Source organism: Oncorhynchus nerka, unplaced genomic scaffold (genome assembly GCF_034236695.1).
Source record: "Oncorhynchus nerka isolate Pitt River unplaced genomic scaffold, Oner_Uvic_2.0 unplaced_scaffold_1089, whole genome shotgun sequence".
Classification (NCBI taxonomy): Eukaryota; Metazoa; Chordata; class Actinopteri; order Salmoniformes; family Salmonidae; genus Oncorhynchus; species Oncorhynchus nerka.
The window spans coordinates 125754-143814 of NW_027040229.1; the positions used below are offsets into that span (position 1 = coordinate 125754).

The 18061-nt window shown below is 46.2% G+C and overlaps 1 pseudogene; it reads right to left on the bottom strand.

Moving 5' to 3' along the window:
- Nucleotides 1-3890: 3890 nt before the first annotated feature.
- LOC115118728 (uncharacterized) overlaps nucleotides 3891-18061 on the bottom strand; it is a 29980-nt pseudogene continuing 15809 nt past the window's right edge.

An 18061-nucleotide genomic window follows, 5' to 3' on the forward strand; every position in this document is an offset into this window, starting at 1 on the left:
CACCCTCTATCCCTTCTTCCTCTTCTACTGTAACACCCTCTATCCCTTCCTCCTCTTCTACTGTAACACCCTCTATCCCTTCCTCCTCTTCCACTGTAACACCCTCTATCCCTTCCTCCTCTTCCACTGTAACACCCTCTATCCCTTCTTCCTCTTCTACTGTAACACCCTCTATCCCTTCCTCCTCTTCCACTGTAACACCCTCTATCCCTTCCTCCTCTTCTACTGTAACACCCTCTATCCCTTCTTCCACTGTAACACCCTCTATCCCTTCTTCCACTGTAACACCCTCTATCCCTTCCTCCTCTTCTACTGTAACACCCTCTATCTCCTCTTCCTCTTCCACTGTAACACCCTCTATCCCTTCCTCCTCTTCTACTGCAACACCCTCTATCCCTTCTTCCTCTTCTACTGTAACACCCTCTATCCCTTCTTCCTCTTCCACTGTAACACCCTCTATCCCTTCTTCCACTGTAACACCCTCTATCCCTTCCTCCTCTTCTACTGTAACACCCTCTATCCCTTCTTCCTCTTCCACAGTAACACCCTCTATCCCTTCTTCCTCTTCCACTGTAACACCCTCTATCCCTTCTTCCTCTTCCACTGTAACACCCTCTATCCCTTCTTCCACTGTAACACCCTCTATCCCTTCTTCCTCTTCTACTGTAACACCCTCTATCCCTTCTTCCACTGTAACACCCTCTATCCCTTCTTCCACTGTAACACCCTCTATCTTCTCCCTTAACTTCCCTTCTTCTACTGTAACACCCTCTATCCCTTCTTCCTCTTCTTGTAACACCCTCTATCCCTTCTTCCACTGTAACACCCTCTATCCCTTCTTCCTCTTCTACTGTAACACCCTCTATCCCTTCTTCCACTGTAACACCCTCTATCCCTTCTTCCTCTTCCACTGTAACACCCTCTATCCCTTCTTCCTCTTCTACTGTAACACCCTCTATCCCTTCTTCCACTGTAACACCCTCTATCCCTTCTTCCTCTTCTACTGTAACACCCTCTATCCCTTCTTCCACTGTAACACCCTCTATCCCTTCTTCCACTGTAACACCCTCTATCCCTTCTTCCTCTTCTACTGTAACACCCTCTATCCCTTCTTCCTCTTCTACTGTAACACCCTCTATCCCTTCTTCCTACTGTAACACCCTCTATCCCTTCTTCCTCTTCTACTGTAACACCCTCTATCCCTTCCTCCTCTTCTACTGTAACACCCTCTATCCCTTCTTCCACTGTAACACCCTCTATCCCTTCTTCCTCTTCCACTGTAACACCAGATCCCTTCCTCCTCTTCTACTGTAACACCCTCTATCTCCTCTTCCTCTTCCACTGTAACACCCTCTATCCCTTCCTCCTCTTCCACTGTAACACCCTCTATCCCTTCCTCCTCTTCCACTGTAACACCCTCTATCCCTTCTTCCTCTTCTCCTGTAACACCCTCTGTAGCTCTTCCACTGTAACACCCTCTATCCCTTCCTCCTCTTCCACTGTAACACCCTCTATCCCTTCTTCCTCTTCTCCTGTAACACCCTCTATCCCTTCCTCCTCTTCCACTGTAACACCCTCTATCCCTTCTTCCTCTGTAACACCCTCTATCCCTTCTTCCTCTTCCACTGTAACACCCTCTATCCCTTCTTCCTCCTCTACTGTAACACCCTCTATCCCTTCCTCCTCTTCTACTGTAACACCCTCTATCCCTTCTTCCTCTTCCACTGTAACACCCTCTATCCCTTCCTCCTCTTCCACTGTAACACCCTCTATCCTTTATTCTACTGTAACACCCTCTATCCCTTCTTCCTCTTCTACTGTAACACCCTCTATCCCTTCTTCCTCTTCTACTGTAACACCCTCTATCCCTTCTTCCTCTTCCACTGTAACACCCTCTATCCCTTCCTCTTCTTCCACTGTAACACCCTCTATCCCTTCTTCCTCTTCCACAGTAACACCCCCTATCCCTTCTTCCTCTTCCACTGTAACACCCTCTATCCCTTCCTCTTCTTCCACTGTAACACCCTCTATCCCTTCTTCCTCTTCCACAGTAACACCCTCTATCCCTTCTTCCTCTTCTACTGTAACACCCTCTATCCCTTCTTCCTCTTCCACTGTAACACCCTCTATCCCTTCCTCTTCTTCCACTGTAACACCCTCTATCCCTTCTTCCTCTTCTACTGCAACACCCTCTATCTCCTCTTCCTCTTCGACACCCTCTATCCCTTCTTCCACTGTAACACCCTCTATCCCTTCTTCTACTGTAACACCCTCTATCCTTTCTTCCTCTTCCTCTGTAACACCCTCTATCCCTTCCTCCTCTTCTACTGTAACACCCTCTATCCCTTCCTCCTCTTCTACTGTAACACCCTCTATCCCTTCTTCCTCTTCCACTGTAACACCCTCTATCCCTTCTTCCTCTTCTACTGTAACACCCTCTATCCCTTCTTCCTCTTCCACAGTAACACCCTCTATCCCTTCTTCCTCTTCCACTGTAACACCCTCTATCCCTTCTTCCACTGTAACACCCTCTATCCCTTCTTCCTCTTCCACTGTAACACCCTCTATCCCTTCCTCTTCTTCCACTGTAACACCCTCTATCCCTTCTTCCTCTTCCACAGTAACACCCTCTATCCCTTCTTCCTCTTCTACTGTAACACCCTCTATCCCTTCTTCCTCTTCTACTGTAACACCCTCTATCCCTTCTTCCTCTTCCACTGTACCACCCTCTATCCCTTCTTCCTCTGTAACACCCTCTATCTCCTCTGCCTCTTCCACTGTAACAGCATCTATCTCCTCTTCCTCTTCTTTCAATGTGACAGCCTCCTCTTCCTCCTTTTTTCATTCTGAAAGCTTCCTCTCCTTTCAATATTTGGTAGAGCTTCATTTGAATGTCTGTTTTAGTACAAATATTGTAATAGATTACAATAATTCATAGTTATGCTGTAATAATAATATCAAATACCAACAGTGAGATACTATGACGTGCTCACACGTTGGCAGTACCGCGTTTATCCACTAGATGGCGTCCGAGCTCCACGGTAAAGTTTTCCCCCTCTGCATGAGTCTCTCAGCAGCACTGCAATGTGGGGACTTACAAAGTCAGTTGGCATGCAATGTTTTTCTTCGCTACATAGTGACAATTCTCCATGCCAACACTTATTATTGGGACTCTTTGCCCTAATATCATCACTATCACTCATTACTCCTAGTGTATTTTCCCCTCTGTAAAACATTTCACTGTTCTACTCTGGTCATACTAATATACATCTAATCAAATCAAATCAAATCTTATTTGTCACATACATGGTTAGAGATGTTAATGCGAGTGTAGCGAAATGCTTGTGCTTCTAGTTCCGACAAATGCAGTAATAACCAACGAGTAATCTAACTAACAATTCCAAAACTACTGTCTTATACACAGTGTAAGGGGATAAGGAATATGTACATAAAGATATATGAATGAGTGATGGTACAGAGCAGCATAGGCAAGATACAGTAGATGGTATCGAGTACAGTATATACATATGAGATGAGTATGTAAACAACAATATACATCTAATCACATTCTAGTGGTCACGTCCCTCTCGTTAGCAGATAATATTGAATCTAGAATTCCGCCGAGTAAAACGTGCAATACCCAGCTTTTATTTCTATGTGACCCTTTATTTAACTAGTCAAGTCAGTTAAGAACCAACTCTTATTTACAATCACGGCCGGTTGTGATACAGCCTGGAATCGAATCACGGTCTGTGGTGACTCGAGAGCAGGGAACACGACGTGTTCGTCAACAACATACATGCTGGGAAATGTAGAGGGGCGTGTAGAAATGGAACAATTGTGCCTTTTTGAAGGAAATATTTGGGGTATTTTGGAGATAGGGTCATCGTTTAAGCGCGCTCTCCGCGAATACGGCGGGCCAGCTGGATGTCCTTGGGCATGATGGTCACCCTCTTGGCGTGGATGGCGCACAGGTTGGTGTCCTCGAACAGGCCGACCAGGTAGGCCTCGCTAGCCTCCTGCAGGGCCATCACGGCGGAACTCTGGAAGCGCAGGTCAGTCTTGAAGTCCTGGCCAATTTCTCTCACCAGGCGCTGGTAGCCAGTTTGCGGATCAGCAGCTCAGTGGACTTCTGGTAACCTCTGATCTCTCTCAGAGCCACGGTGCCGGGCCTGTAACGGCGAGGCTTCTTCACGCCGCCGGTAGCCGGGGCGCTCTTGCGCACAGCCTTGGTGGCGAGCTGCTTCCTGGGTGCTTTGCCACCCGTGTACTTGCGATAGGTTTACTTGGTTCTGGCCATGGACGCATTGTACGATACACAGAGAGAAACTGGCGGGGAAAAGAGCTGAGCACAGAACAACTGAGATGCAGCAGGTACCTTCCATTGTAAACTACATTAAACCACATCCACTGAGCACGTGCGCCTGTTCGCACAACTATGTGGAGATACGGCCCAGCGTCGTCCGGGTTCGGCAGGTGCAGGCCGTCATTGTAAATAAGAATTTCTTCTTAACTGACTTGCCTAGTTACATTTTAAAAAACAAATCTATCATGCTTGTGTTCCTAGCTCCAACAGTGATATTATCTTTATGTTCCTAGCTCCAACAGTGATATTATCGTTATGTTCCTAGCTCCAACAGTGATATCTATAATGTTTATGTTCCTAGCTCCAACAGTGATATCATGTTTATGTTCCTACCTCCAACAGTGATATCTATTATGTTTGTGTTCCTAGCTCCAACAGTGATATCTAACTTGTGCTTGAGTTCCTAAAGAGTCAGATCCACTCCATGTATGATTAGGACCTGCCCTGGAGCAGCCAGGTTGACGTCATGACCAGGGTCCCTTTAACCAAAGCAGACCTACTGGGCATCTACATCGGCTACGTATCAAATCAAATCACGTTATTGGTCCATACACATGGTGTAGCAGATGTTATTGGTCCATACACATTTTAAGCAGATGTTATTGGTCCATACACATGTTGTAGCAGATGTTATTGGTCCATACACATGTTGTAGGAGATGTTATTGGTCCATACACATGTTGTAGGAGATGTTATTGGTCCATACACATGTTGTAGCAGATGTTATTGGTCCATACACATTTTAAGCAGATGTTATTGGTCCATACACATGTTGTAGCAGATGTTATTGGTCCATACACATGTTGTAGCAGATGTTATTGGTCCATACACATGTTGTAGCAGATGTTATTGGTCCATACACATTTTTTAAGCAGATGTTATTGGTCCATACACATGTTATAGCAGATGTTATTGGTCCATACACATTTTAAGCAGATGTTATTGGTCCATACACATGTTATAGCAGATGTTATTGGTCCATACACATGTTGTAGCAGATGTTATTGGTCCATACACATGTTGTAGCAGATGTTATTGGTCCATACACATGTTGTAGCAGATGTTATTGGTCCATACACATGTTGTAGCAGATGTTATTGGTCCATACACATGTTGTAGCAGATGTTATTGGTCCATACACATTTTTAAGCAGATGTTATTGGTCCATACACATGTTGTAGCAGATGTTATTGGTCCATACACATGTTGTAGCAGATGTTATTGGTCCATACACATGTTGTAGCAGATGTTATTGGTCCATACACATTTTTTAAGCAGATGTTATTGGTCCATACACATGTTGTAGCAGATGTTATTGGTCCATACACATGTTATAGCAGATGTTATTGGTCCATACACATTTTGTAGCAGATGTTATTGGTCCATACACATGTTGTAGCAGATGTTATTGGTCCATACACATGTTGTAGCAGATGTTATTGGTCCATACACATTTTAAGCAGATGTTATTGGTCCATACACATGTTATAGCAGATGTTATTGGTCCATACACATTTTAAGTAGATGTTATTGGTCCATACACATGTTGTAGCAGATGTTATTGGTCCATACACATGTTGTAGCAGATGTTATTGGTCCATACACATGTTGTAGCAGATGTTATTGCGGGTGTAGTGAAATGCTTGTGTTCATAGCTCCAAACAGTAATATCTAACAATTCACAACAATTCCACACAAATCTAAAAGTAAAAGAACGGAATTAAGAAATATATAAATATTAGGACGAGTCGGAGTGTCTAAAATACAGAATATATACATATGAGATGAGTAAAAGCGAGACCAGCCTAGTGGTTAGAGTGTAGGGACGGCAGGGTAGCCTAGTGGTTAGAGTGTAGGGACGGCAGGTTAGCCTATTGGTTAGAGTGTAGGGACGGCAGGGCAGCCTAGTGGTTAGAGCGTAGGGACGGCAGGGTAGCCTAGTGGTTAGAGTGTAGGGACGGCAGGTTAGCCTATTGGTTAGAGCGTAGGGACGGCAGGTTAGCCTATTGGTTAGAGCGTAGGGACGGCAGGTTAGCCTAGTGGTTAGAGTGTAGGGACGGCAGGGTAGCCTAGTGGTTAGAGTGTAGGGACGGCAGGTTAGCCTAGTGGTTAGAGTGTAGGGACGGCAGGGTAGCCTAGTGGTTAGAGTGTAGGGACGGCAGGGGCTAGCCTAGTGGTTAGAGTGTAGGGACGGCAGGGTAGCCTAGTGGTTAGAGTGTAGGGACGGCAGGCAGCCTAGTGGTTAGAGTGTAGGGACGGCAGGGTAGCCTAGTGGTTAGAGTGTAGGGACGGCAGGGTAGCCTAGTGGTTAGAGTGTAGGGACGGCAGGTTAGCCTAGTGGTTAGAGTGTAGGGACGGCAGGGCAGCCTAGTGGTTAGAGTGTAGGGACGGCAGGGTAGCCTAGTGGTTAGAGTGTAGGGACAGGGTAGCCTGGTGGTTAGAGTGTAGGGACGGCAGGGTAGCCTAGTGGTTAGAGCGTAGGGACGGCAGGGTAGCCTAGTGGTTAGAGTGTAGGGACGGCAGGGTAGCCTAGTGGTTAGGCGTAGGGTGGTTACGGCAGGGTAGCCTAGTGGTTAGAGTGTGTGAGTAAAGCAGGACGGCAGGGTAGCCTAGTGGTTAGGAGCGTAGGGACGGCAGGGTAGCCTAGTGGTTAGAGCGTAGGGACGGCAGGGTAGCCTAGTGGTTAGAGCGTAGGGACGGCAGGGTAGCCTAGTGGTTAGAGTGTAGGGACGGCAGGTTAGCCTAGTGGTTAGAGTGTAGAGGAGGCAGGTAGCCTAGTGGTTAGAGTGTAGAGGAGGCAGGTAGCCTAGTGGTTAGAGTGTAGGGACGGCAGGGTAGCCTAGTGGTTAGAGTGAGGTGAGTAAAGCAGTATGTAAACATTATTCAAGAGACCAGCCTAGTGGTTAGAGTGTAGGGACGGCAGGGTAGCCTAGTGGTTAGAGTGTAGGGACGGCAGGGTAGCCTAGTGGTTAGAGTGTAGGGACGGCAGGGTAGCCTAGTGGTTAGAGCGTAGGGACGGCAGGGTAGCCTAGTGGTTAGAGCGTAGGGACGGCAGGGTAGCCTAGTGGTTAGAGCGTAGGGACGGCAGGGTAGCCTAGTGGTTAGAGCGTGGGACGGCAGGGTAGCCTAGTGGTTAGGCGTAGGGACGGCAGGAGTAGCCTAGTGGTTAGAGTGTATACCAGACGGCAGGGTAGCCTAGTGGTTAGAGCGTAGGGACGGCAGGGTAGCCTAGTGGTTAGAGTGTAGGGACGGCAGGTTAGCCTAGTGGTTAGAGTGTAGAGGAGGCAGGTAGCCTAGTGGTTAGAGTGTAGAGGAGGCAGGTAGCCTAGTGGTTAGAGTGTAGGGACGGCAGGGTAGCCTAGTGGTTAGAGTGAGGTGAGTAAAGCAGTATGTAAACATTATTCAAGAGACCAGCCTAGTGGTTAGAGTGTAGGGACGGCAGGGTAGCCTAGTGGTTAGAGTGTAGGGACGGCAGGGTAGCCTAGTGGTTAGAGTGTAGGGACGGCAGGGTAGCCTAGTGGTTAGAGTGAGGTGAGTAAAGCAGTATGTAAACATTATTCAAGAGACCAGCCTAGTGGTTAGAGTGTAGGGACGGCAGGATCACAGCCTAGTGGTTAGAGTGTAGGGACGGCAGGGTAGCCTAGTGGTTAGAGTGTAGGGACGGCAGGGTAGCCTAGTGGTTAGAGTGAGGTGAGTAAAGCAGTATGTAAACATTATTCAAGAGACCAGCCTAGTGGTTAGAGTGTAGGGACGGCAGGGTAGCCTAGTGGTTAGAGTGTGGGACCCTCAGGGTAGCCTAGTGGTTAGAGTGTAGGGACGGCAGGTTAGCCTAGTGGTTAGAGTGTAGGGACATCCAGGGTAGCCTAGTGGTTAGAGCGTAGGGACGGCAGGGTAGCCTAGTGGTTAGAGGTTAGCCTAGTAGGTGACGGCAGGTTAGCCTAGTGGTTAGAGTGTAGGGAGGCAGGTAGCCTAGTGGTTAGAGTGTAGAGGAGGCAGGTAGCCTAGTGGTTAGAGTGTAGGGACGGCAGGGTAGCCTAGTGGTTAGAGTGAGGTGAGTAAAGCAGTATGTAAACATTATTCAAGAGACCAGCCTAGTGGTTAGAGTGTAGGGACGGCAGGGTAGCCTAGTGGTTAGAGTGTAGGGACGGCAGGGTAGCCTAGTGGTTAGAGTGTAGGGACGGCATAGGGTAGCCCTGTGGTTAGAGTGAGGTGAGTAAACCATATGTAAACATTATTCAAGAGACCAGCCTAGTGGTTAGAGTGTAGGGACTGGGTAGCCTAGTGGTTAGAGTGTAGGATCACATCAGGTGTTTTCCTAGTGGTTAGAGTGTAGGGACGGCAGGGTAGCCTAGTGGTTAGAGTGAGGTGAGTAAAGCAGTATGTAAACATTATTCAAGAGACCAGCCTAGTGGTTAGAGTGTAGGGACTCAGGGTAGCCTAGTGGTTAGAGTGTAGGGACCTGGCAGTCAGCCTAGTGGTTAGAGTGTAGGGACGGCAGGGTAGCCTAGTGGTTAGAGTGTACCCGGCAGGGTAGCCTAGTGGTTAGAGTGAGGTGAGTAAAGCAGTATGTAAACATTATTCAAGAGACCAGCCTAGTGGTTAGAGTGAGGTGAGTAAAGCAGTATGTAAACATTATTCAAGAGACCAGCCTAGTGGTTAGAGTGTAGAGGAGGCAGGGTAGCCTAGTGGTTAGAGTGTAGGGACGGCAGGGTAGCCTAGTGGTTAGAGTGAGGTGAGTAAAGCAGTATGTAAACATTATTCAAGAGACCAGCCTAGTGGTTTTCCCTGTAGGGACACCTGGGTAGCCTAGTGGTTAGAGTGAGGTTTAAAGCAGTATGTAAACATTATTCAAGAGACCAGCCTAGTGGTTAGAGTGTAGGGATCACAGGGTAGCCTGTGGTTAGAGTGTAGGGACGGCAGGGTAGCCTATCCTGGTTAGAGTGGGGACTGGTTAGCCTAGTGGTTAGAGTGTAGGGACAGCAGGGTAGCCTAGTGGTTAGAGTGTAGAGAGGCAGGGTAGCCTAGTGGTTAGAGTGTAGAGGAGGCAGGTCCAGCCTGTGGTTTCCTGAGTGTAGGGACGGCAGGGTAGCCTAGTGGTTAGAGTGTAGGGGTAGGGACCAGGAGGGTAGCCTAGTGGTTAGAGTGTAGGGACGGCAGGGTCAGCCTGGTGGTTAGGCTTATCACCCTGTAGGGACCATGATCAGGGTAGCCTAGTGGTTAGAGCGTAGGGACGGCAGGGTAGCCTAGTGGTTAGAGTGTAGGGACCTGGCAGTCAGCCTAGTGGTTAGGCGTAGGATCGGCACAGCCTAGTGGTTAGAGTGTAGGGACCATGACAGGGTAGCCTAGTGGTTAGAGTGAGCGTCACCCTCGTATACGGCAGGGTAGCCTGTGGTTAGAGTGTAGGGACGGCAGGGTAGCCTAGTGGTTAGAGTGTAGGGTTTTCAGGGTAGCCTAGTGGTTAGGTGTAGGGACATCCAGGGTAGCCTGGTGGTTAGAGCGTAGGGACGGCAGGGTAGCCTAGTGGTTGGGCGTAGGGACGGCAGGATAGCCTAGTGGTTAGAGCGTAGGGGCCCGGCAGGGTAGCCTAGTGGTTAGAGTGTAGGGACCCCTGGCAGGATAGCCTGTGGTTAGAGTGTAGGGACTGTCAGGGTAGCCTAGTGGTTAGAGCGTAGGGACGGCAGGGTAGCCTAGTGGTTAGGCGTCAGGGATGGCAGGGTAGCCTAGTGGTTAGGCGTAGGGACGGCAGGGTAGCCTGGTGTTGAGAGTGTCAGGGACCAGGGTTTTCCTAGTGGTTAGAGTGTAGGGCGGCAGGGTAGCCTAGTGGTTAGAGTGTAGGGGGCGGCAGGGTAGCCTAGTGGTTAGAGTGTAGGGCGGCAGGGTAGCCTAGTGGTTAGAGTGTAGGGGCGGCAGGGTAGCCTAGTGGTTAGAGTGTAGGGGCGGCAGGGTAGCCTAGTGGTTAGAGTGAGGTGAGTAAAGTAGTATGTAAACATTATTCAAGAGACCAGTTGTAAGACCAGTTCTGGAGTCTGTTTTCCCTGGCTGTCACCCTCGTATACCATGATCACATCCTGTCACCCTCGTATACCATGATCACATCCTGTGTTTTCCCTCGTATACCATGATCACATCCTGTCACCCTCGTATACCATGATCACATCCTGTGTTTTCCCTGGCTGTCACCCTCGTATACCATGATCACATCCTGTGTTTTCCCTCGTATACCATGATCACATCCTGTCACCCTCGTATACCATGATCACATCCTGTCACCCTCGTATACCATGATCACATCCTGTCACCCTCGTATACCATGATCACGTCCTGTGTTTTCCCTCGTATACCATGATCACATCCTGTCACCCTCGTATACCATGATCACATCCTGTCACCCTCGTATACCATGATCACATCCTGTGTTTTCCCTGGCTGTCACCCTCGTATACCATGATCACATCCTGACCTCACTCAAACCCTGACCGTTCAAGCTGGAGGGTGTCCAGAAGAGACCCCTGCAGCAGAATCCTTCTAGGCCGGTCGGAACTGTACACCAGCTACCGGGAAGCACTCATGTAAGACAGGAGCAGATCTGCCTGACATTTTGTTTTTAAAAAAAAACGTTTTTTTTTTTATTTAACCTTTATTTAACCAGGTAGGCAAGTTGAGAACAAGTTCTCATTTACAATTGCGACCTGGCCAAGATAAAGCAAAGCAGTTCGACACGTACAACGACACAGAGTTACACATGGAGTAAAACAAACATACAGTCATTAATACAGTATAAACAAGTCTATATACGATGTGAGCAAATGAGGTGAGAAGGGAGGTAAAGGCAAAAAAAAGGGCCATGGTGGCAAAGTAAATACAATATAGCAAGTAAAACACTGAAGAACTCCCAGTTGACAGACTGGCTCCCTCCAACCAGAGAGCAAACTGAACACTCTCTGTCTCCGTGACAACAAACAGGTTGCTATGAGACTCTGCCGTTCCGTACCTCACTAAACGGATCCGATTGATATGGCGACACACACCACATCGCCCAGAGCCTTAGAAATGCCTTCCTAATAACTCTAAAGATGGACTGTAATTTTCTCAAGCTGCCAACCCAAAAAAACCTTGTCGTTGATTTGTATTACAAATGTGTTTTGCTAGTTTAGAATGTTACTATCTGATAATTATATATGATTGATGTTATGATTGTAGATTGGTGTACAATTCAGTCTATGACTGTGAGAAAGGAAAGGCTACTGCTACTACCACCACTACTGATACTACTACTATTATTGATGCTGCTACTACAGCTACTACTACTATTATTATTGATGCTGCTACTACAGCTACTACTACTACTACTACCACCACTACAACTACAGCTACAGCTACTACCACTACTACAGCTACTACTACTACTACTACTACTACTACCACTACAACTACAGCTAAAGAAAGGAAAAGCTACTACACTGCTGCTGACATGATTACCAGACTGCTACTAGAGACAGACATATTACCAGACTGCTACTAGAGACTACATGATTACCAGACTGCTCTAGACAGACATGATTACCAGACTGACTAGAGAAAGAAAGGAAAGGCTGATTACCAGACTGCTACTAGAGACAGACATGATTACCAGACTGCTACTAGAGACAGACATGATTACCAGACTGCTACTAGAGACAGACATGATTACCAGACTGCTACTAGAGACAGACATGATTACCAGACTGCTACTAGAGACAGACATGATTAACAGACTGCTACTAGAGACAGACATGATTAACAGACTGCTACTAGAGACAGACATGATTAACAGACTGCGTGATTAACAGACTGCTACTAGAGACAGACATGATTAACAGACTGCTACTAGAGACAGACGTGATTACCAGACTGCTACTAGAGAGACAGACAGACTGATTACCAGACTGCTACTAGAGACAGACATGATTAACAGACTGACTAGAGACATGATTACCAGACTGCTACTAGAGACAGACATGATTAACAGACTGCTACTAGAGACAGACATGATTAACAGACATGATTACCAGACTGCTACTAGAGACAGACATGATTAACAGACTGCTACTAGAGACAGACATGATTACCAGACATGATTACCAGACTGCTACTAGAGACAGACATGATTAACAGACTGCTGCTATTAACAGACTGCTGCTACTAGAGACAGACATGATTACCAGACTGCTATGATTTACCAGACTGCTACTAGAGACAGACATGATTAACAGACTGCTACTAGAGACAGACATGATTACCAGACTGCTACTAGAGACAGACATGATTACCAGACTGCTACTAGAGACAGACCAGACTGCTACTAATTACCAGACTGCTACTAGAGACAGACGTGATTACCAGACTGCTACTAGAGACAGGCATGATTACCAGACTGCTACTAGAGACAGACATGATTACCAGACTGCTACTAGAGACAGACATGATTAACAGACTGCTACTAGAGACAGACATGATTAACAGACTGCTACTAGAGACAGACATGATTACCAGACTGCTACTAGAGACAGACATGATTACCAGACTGCTACTAGAGACAGACATGATTACCAGACTGCTACTAGAGACAGACATGATTACCAGACTGCTACTAGAGACAGACATGATTAACAGACTGCTATTAGAGACAGACATGATTACCAGACTGCTACTAGAGACAGACATGATTACCAGACTGCTACTAGAGACAGACATGATTACCAGACTGCTACTAGAGACAGACATGATTACCAGACATGATTACCAGACTGCTACTAGAGACAGACATGATTACCAGACTGCTACTAGAGACAGACATGATTACCAGACTGCTACTAGAGACAGACATGATTACCAGACTGCTACTAGAGACAGACATGATTACCAGACTGCTACTAGAGACAGACATGATTAACAGACTGCTACTAGAGACAGACATGATTACCAGACTGCTACTAGAGACAGACATGATTACCAGACTGCTACTAGAGACAGACATGATTAACAGACTGCTACTAGAGACAGACGATTACCAGACTGCTACTAGAGACAGACATGATTAACAGACTGCTACTAGAGACAGACATGATTACCAGACTGCTACTAGAGACAGACATGATTAACAGACTGCTACTAGAGACAGACATGATTACCAGACTGCTACTAGAGACAGACATGATTACCAGACTGCTACTAGAGACAGACATGATTACCAGACTGCTACTAGAGACAGACATGATTACCAGACTGCTACTAGAGACAGACATGATTAACAGACTGCTACTAGAGACAGACATGATTAACAGACTGCTACTAGAGACAGACATGATTACCAGACTGCTACTAGAGACAGACATGATTAACAGACTGCTACTAGAGACAGACGTGATTACCAGACTGCTACTAGAGACAGACATGATTAACAGACTGCTACTAGAGACAGACATGATTAACAGACTGCTACTAGAGACAGACATGATTACCAGACTGCTACTAGAGACAGACATGATTAACAGACTACTACGGAACACATGGTTTTACCCACATTTCAGCCTCATAACGTCAAATAATCAATAAATAATCAATATTCAGACTATCGGCCAATAAACCAAAGTCTGTAACAGTAATAAATAAAAAAATTGCGTTTTGTCATATATTATCGTAAAATATAGTCTGAAGATGGAGGAAACGTGGTGGAAGAACAGAGACCATTTGAAATTGAAGAAAGCCATTTTGTGTGACTACTACTGTATCCACTAGCTGGAAAAACACGTACATTTCACTGTACTGTATCCACTAGCTGGAAAAACACGTACATTTCACTGTACTGTATCCACTACGTGGAAAAACACATACATTTCACTGTACTGTATACATTTCTGATTGTAATTGAATATGACCATACGTTGTTCCACGTTTGAGATCAGTCCTCATTTAACAATGCTTAACGATGTATTAAAAAGGCCATTGAGGCATACCTAAAGTAAATGTATAGCAGCGCCGAGTTGGACAAAGGCATAAATACATGAAATATCCCGTCACTTCTTTGATTTTTTGGAGACTATGAGACTGATGGAGGACTCTCTCTCTCTCTCTCTCTGTTTTACTCTCTCTCTCTCTCGTTTGAGATCAGTCCTCATTTAACAATGCTTAACGATGTATTAAAAAGGCCACTGAAGCATACCTAAAGTAAATGTATATTTTCTAGATCAGTAAAAATGCTATGCAAAACGACATTCTAATGTGTCATTGTAGATATGACCCTCTTGACGTCTCAACCGCCTGGTAGAGCTCTGTAACTTGATTGGAAAAAATAATATTGGAAATACTTATTTCAGTTGGTAGTAATAGGAATTTAATGTTAAAATACTTGTTTTAACGTGTTTTCTCAAGAAGAAACAGAGGGTAACATTTGTTTTGTCGTCGTCGTTGTCGAGTAAACTTTCTACAATTTGATTTAATGTGTCATAAACAAACAAAAAAACACGATTTTTCAGTCAAAAATATGAGATAAGGGCGGGAGCACTGTGTGTGTTCTCTCATGAAGACTAAGTGCATGTGACGTGAAATATGTCTTTCCACACCGGGAGCAGTGGTAAGGCATCTTCCCTGTGTGTGTTACCTCGTGGTCTGTCAGGTGCCTAAACTGGGTAAATATCGTTCCACACTGGGAGCAGCGAAAAAGCTTCCCGCCTGTATGGCATTTCTCATGCACTTTCAGGTTCCCTAAATTCTTAAACGTTTTTTCACAATGAGAACAGTGGAAAAGCCTCTTTACTTCTGTGTGAGTTCTCTCGTGTGATTCCAGGTTCCCTAACTGGATAAATCTCTTTCCGCACTGAGAGCAGTGATAAGGTTTCTCCCCTGTGTGTATTTTCGTATGTGCTTTCAGGCTCCCTGAATGGGTGAATCTCTTTCCACAGAGGGGGCAGTGGTACGGCTTCTCTCCCGTATGTGTCCTCCCGTGCGTTTTCAGGTTCCCTAAATGGTTAAAACTCTTTCCACACTGGGAGCAGTGGTGTCGTCCAGCTGGTTTGGGCGTCGCTGGGTCCGATGATCCCCGGAGGACTCTTCCCGCTGTCAACGTGGAGAGTCTGATCTCTCTCTGCCAAAGACAGTGTTTAGTTAGACAGACATGTACGAAGTCCACATGATGAAACCTCCTGCTAAGTCTTTGTATGGGGTTTAATATAGATCCCTCAGAGCAGAGTGGCTGTAGAGAAATGTAGGCTAATAAAATTAAAATTAAATAAATCCTATTGAACTTTACATGTTGTTGTGTCTTTTTTTGTTGACATCCAAATCTGATCTAGATTTATGATATCCTTATTACATCCTTATTGATCAGAAATGACATCCTAATCTGATCTAGATTTATGACATCCTGATTACATCTTTGACATCCTTATTGATCAAAAATGACATCCTAATCTGATTTTAGGGGTTGACATCCTAATCTGATTTTAGGGGTTGTAAGAATTTATCCAAATCTGATCTAGCTCTATAACCTCCTTATTGAGCTCTACATCCAACATCTGATATAGGGTTAGCAGGGCATCAATGGAATGTGGATGTCAGATTAAATGAGGTTGGTTTCAATTATTGACTAAGACTTTGGAAGTAAATCCAAAATTCAATATATGACATCAAAATAGGTAAATAAACAGAAACAGGAAGTATAAATAGAATATTTATTTATTTATATTCTTTTGCTTTTAACTCAGCTGGGTGAACTGGAGGAGTGTGCTCTAGATATAGGCACATGCCCAATAGATTAGGGATAGGGCCCCCTTTTTTGACTCCACTTCCTGTCTGGTAATGACGTGCCCAAAGTAAACTGAACTGTAGCTCACAGGTCCTGAAGATATGGATATGCACAATAGATATTAGGTACCATTGGAAATAAAAAAATGTTGAAGTTTGTAGAAATGTTACAATAATGTAGGAGACTATAACACAATAGATATGGTAGGAGACTATAACACAATAGATATGGTAGGAGACTATAACACAATAGATATGGTAGGAGACTATAACACAATAGATATGGTAGGAGACTATAACACAATAGATATGGTAGGAGACTATAACACAATAGATATGGTAGGAGACTATAACACAATAGATATGGTAGGAGACTATAACACAATAGATATGGTAGGAGAATATCCAAACTGATTTTTTTTTAAAAATTTTGGAGAGACCATCCTCTTAGAAATGCAAGAGAAAGGTCATATTGTAAAATATCTCCCTGATGCAATTCCTATTGATTCCACAGGGCGTCAACAGTACGTCCTGTACAAAAACAAACTCACGTCCTTGACAACTTCAACAGATACCGGCCCTACTGGGACCAGATACCAGCCCTACTGGGACCAGATACCAGCCCTACTGGGACCAGATACCAGCCCTACTGGGACCAGATACCAGCCCTACTGGGACCAGATACCAGCCCTACTGGGACCAGATACCAGCCCTACTGGGAACAGATACCAGCCCTATTGGGAACAGATACCAGCCCTACTGGGAACAGACCCTACTGGGAACAGACACCAGCCCTACTGGGAACAGATACCAGCCCTACTGGGAACAGACCCTACTGGGAACAGATACCAGCCCTACTGGGAACAGACCCTACTGGGAACAGACACCAGCCCTACTGGGAACAGACACCAGCCCTACTGGGAACAGACACCAGCCCTACTGGGAACAGATACCAGCCCTACTGGGAACAGATACCAGCCCTACTGGGAACAGATACCAGCCCTACTGGGAACAGATACCAGCCCTACTGGGAACAGCCCCTACTGGGAACAGATACCAGCCCTACTGGGAACAGCCCCTACTGGGAACAGATACCAGCCCTACTGGGAACAGAGACCAGCCCTACTGGGAACAGATACCAGCCCTACTGGGAACAGATACCAGCCCTACTGGGAACAGAGACCAGCCCTACTGGGAACAGAGACCAGCCCTACTGGGAACAGAGACCAGCCCTACTGGGAACAGAGACCAGCCCTACTGGGAACAGAGACCAGCCCTACTAGGAACAGATACCAGCCCTACTGGGAACAGATACCAGCCCTACTGGGAACAGACCCTACTGGGAACAGACCCTACTGGGAACAGACCCTACTGGGAACAGATACCAGCCCCACTGGGAACAGATACCAGCCCTACTGGGAACAGACCCTACTGGGAACAGACACCAGCCCTACTGGGAACATACACCAGCCCTACTGGGAACATACACCAGCCCTACTGGGAACAGATACCAGCCCTACTGGGAACAGATACCAACCCTACTGGGAACAGAGACCAGCCCTACTGGGAACAGAGACCAGCCCTACTGGGAACAGATACCAGCCCTACTGGGAACAGATACCAGCCCTACTGGGAACAGATACCAGCCCTACTGGGAACAGATACCAGCCCTACTGGGAACAGACCTGAGTGGGCAGATCTATTCTATTTGTTCAAACTCAACTACAGCACTTACTTTGATGTGTCAAATCTGATCCTTTCTTCTCTTCTCCTCTTCTCACAGTTCCACTCAGCCCCGTTGTTTTCCTGCAGTCCACCAGCAGCACAGACAACCTCTTCATACCCAGCAGTAAGGTGCTACCGGGAGAGGCACGACACGGGGACTCCGGGAGGGAGGAAGGGCTAGTGTTGTCC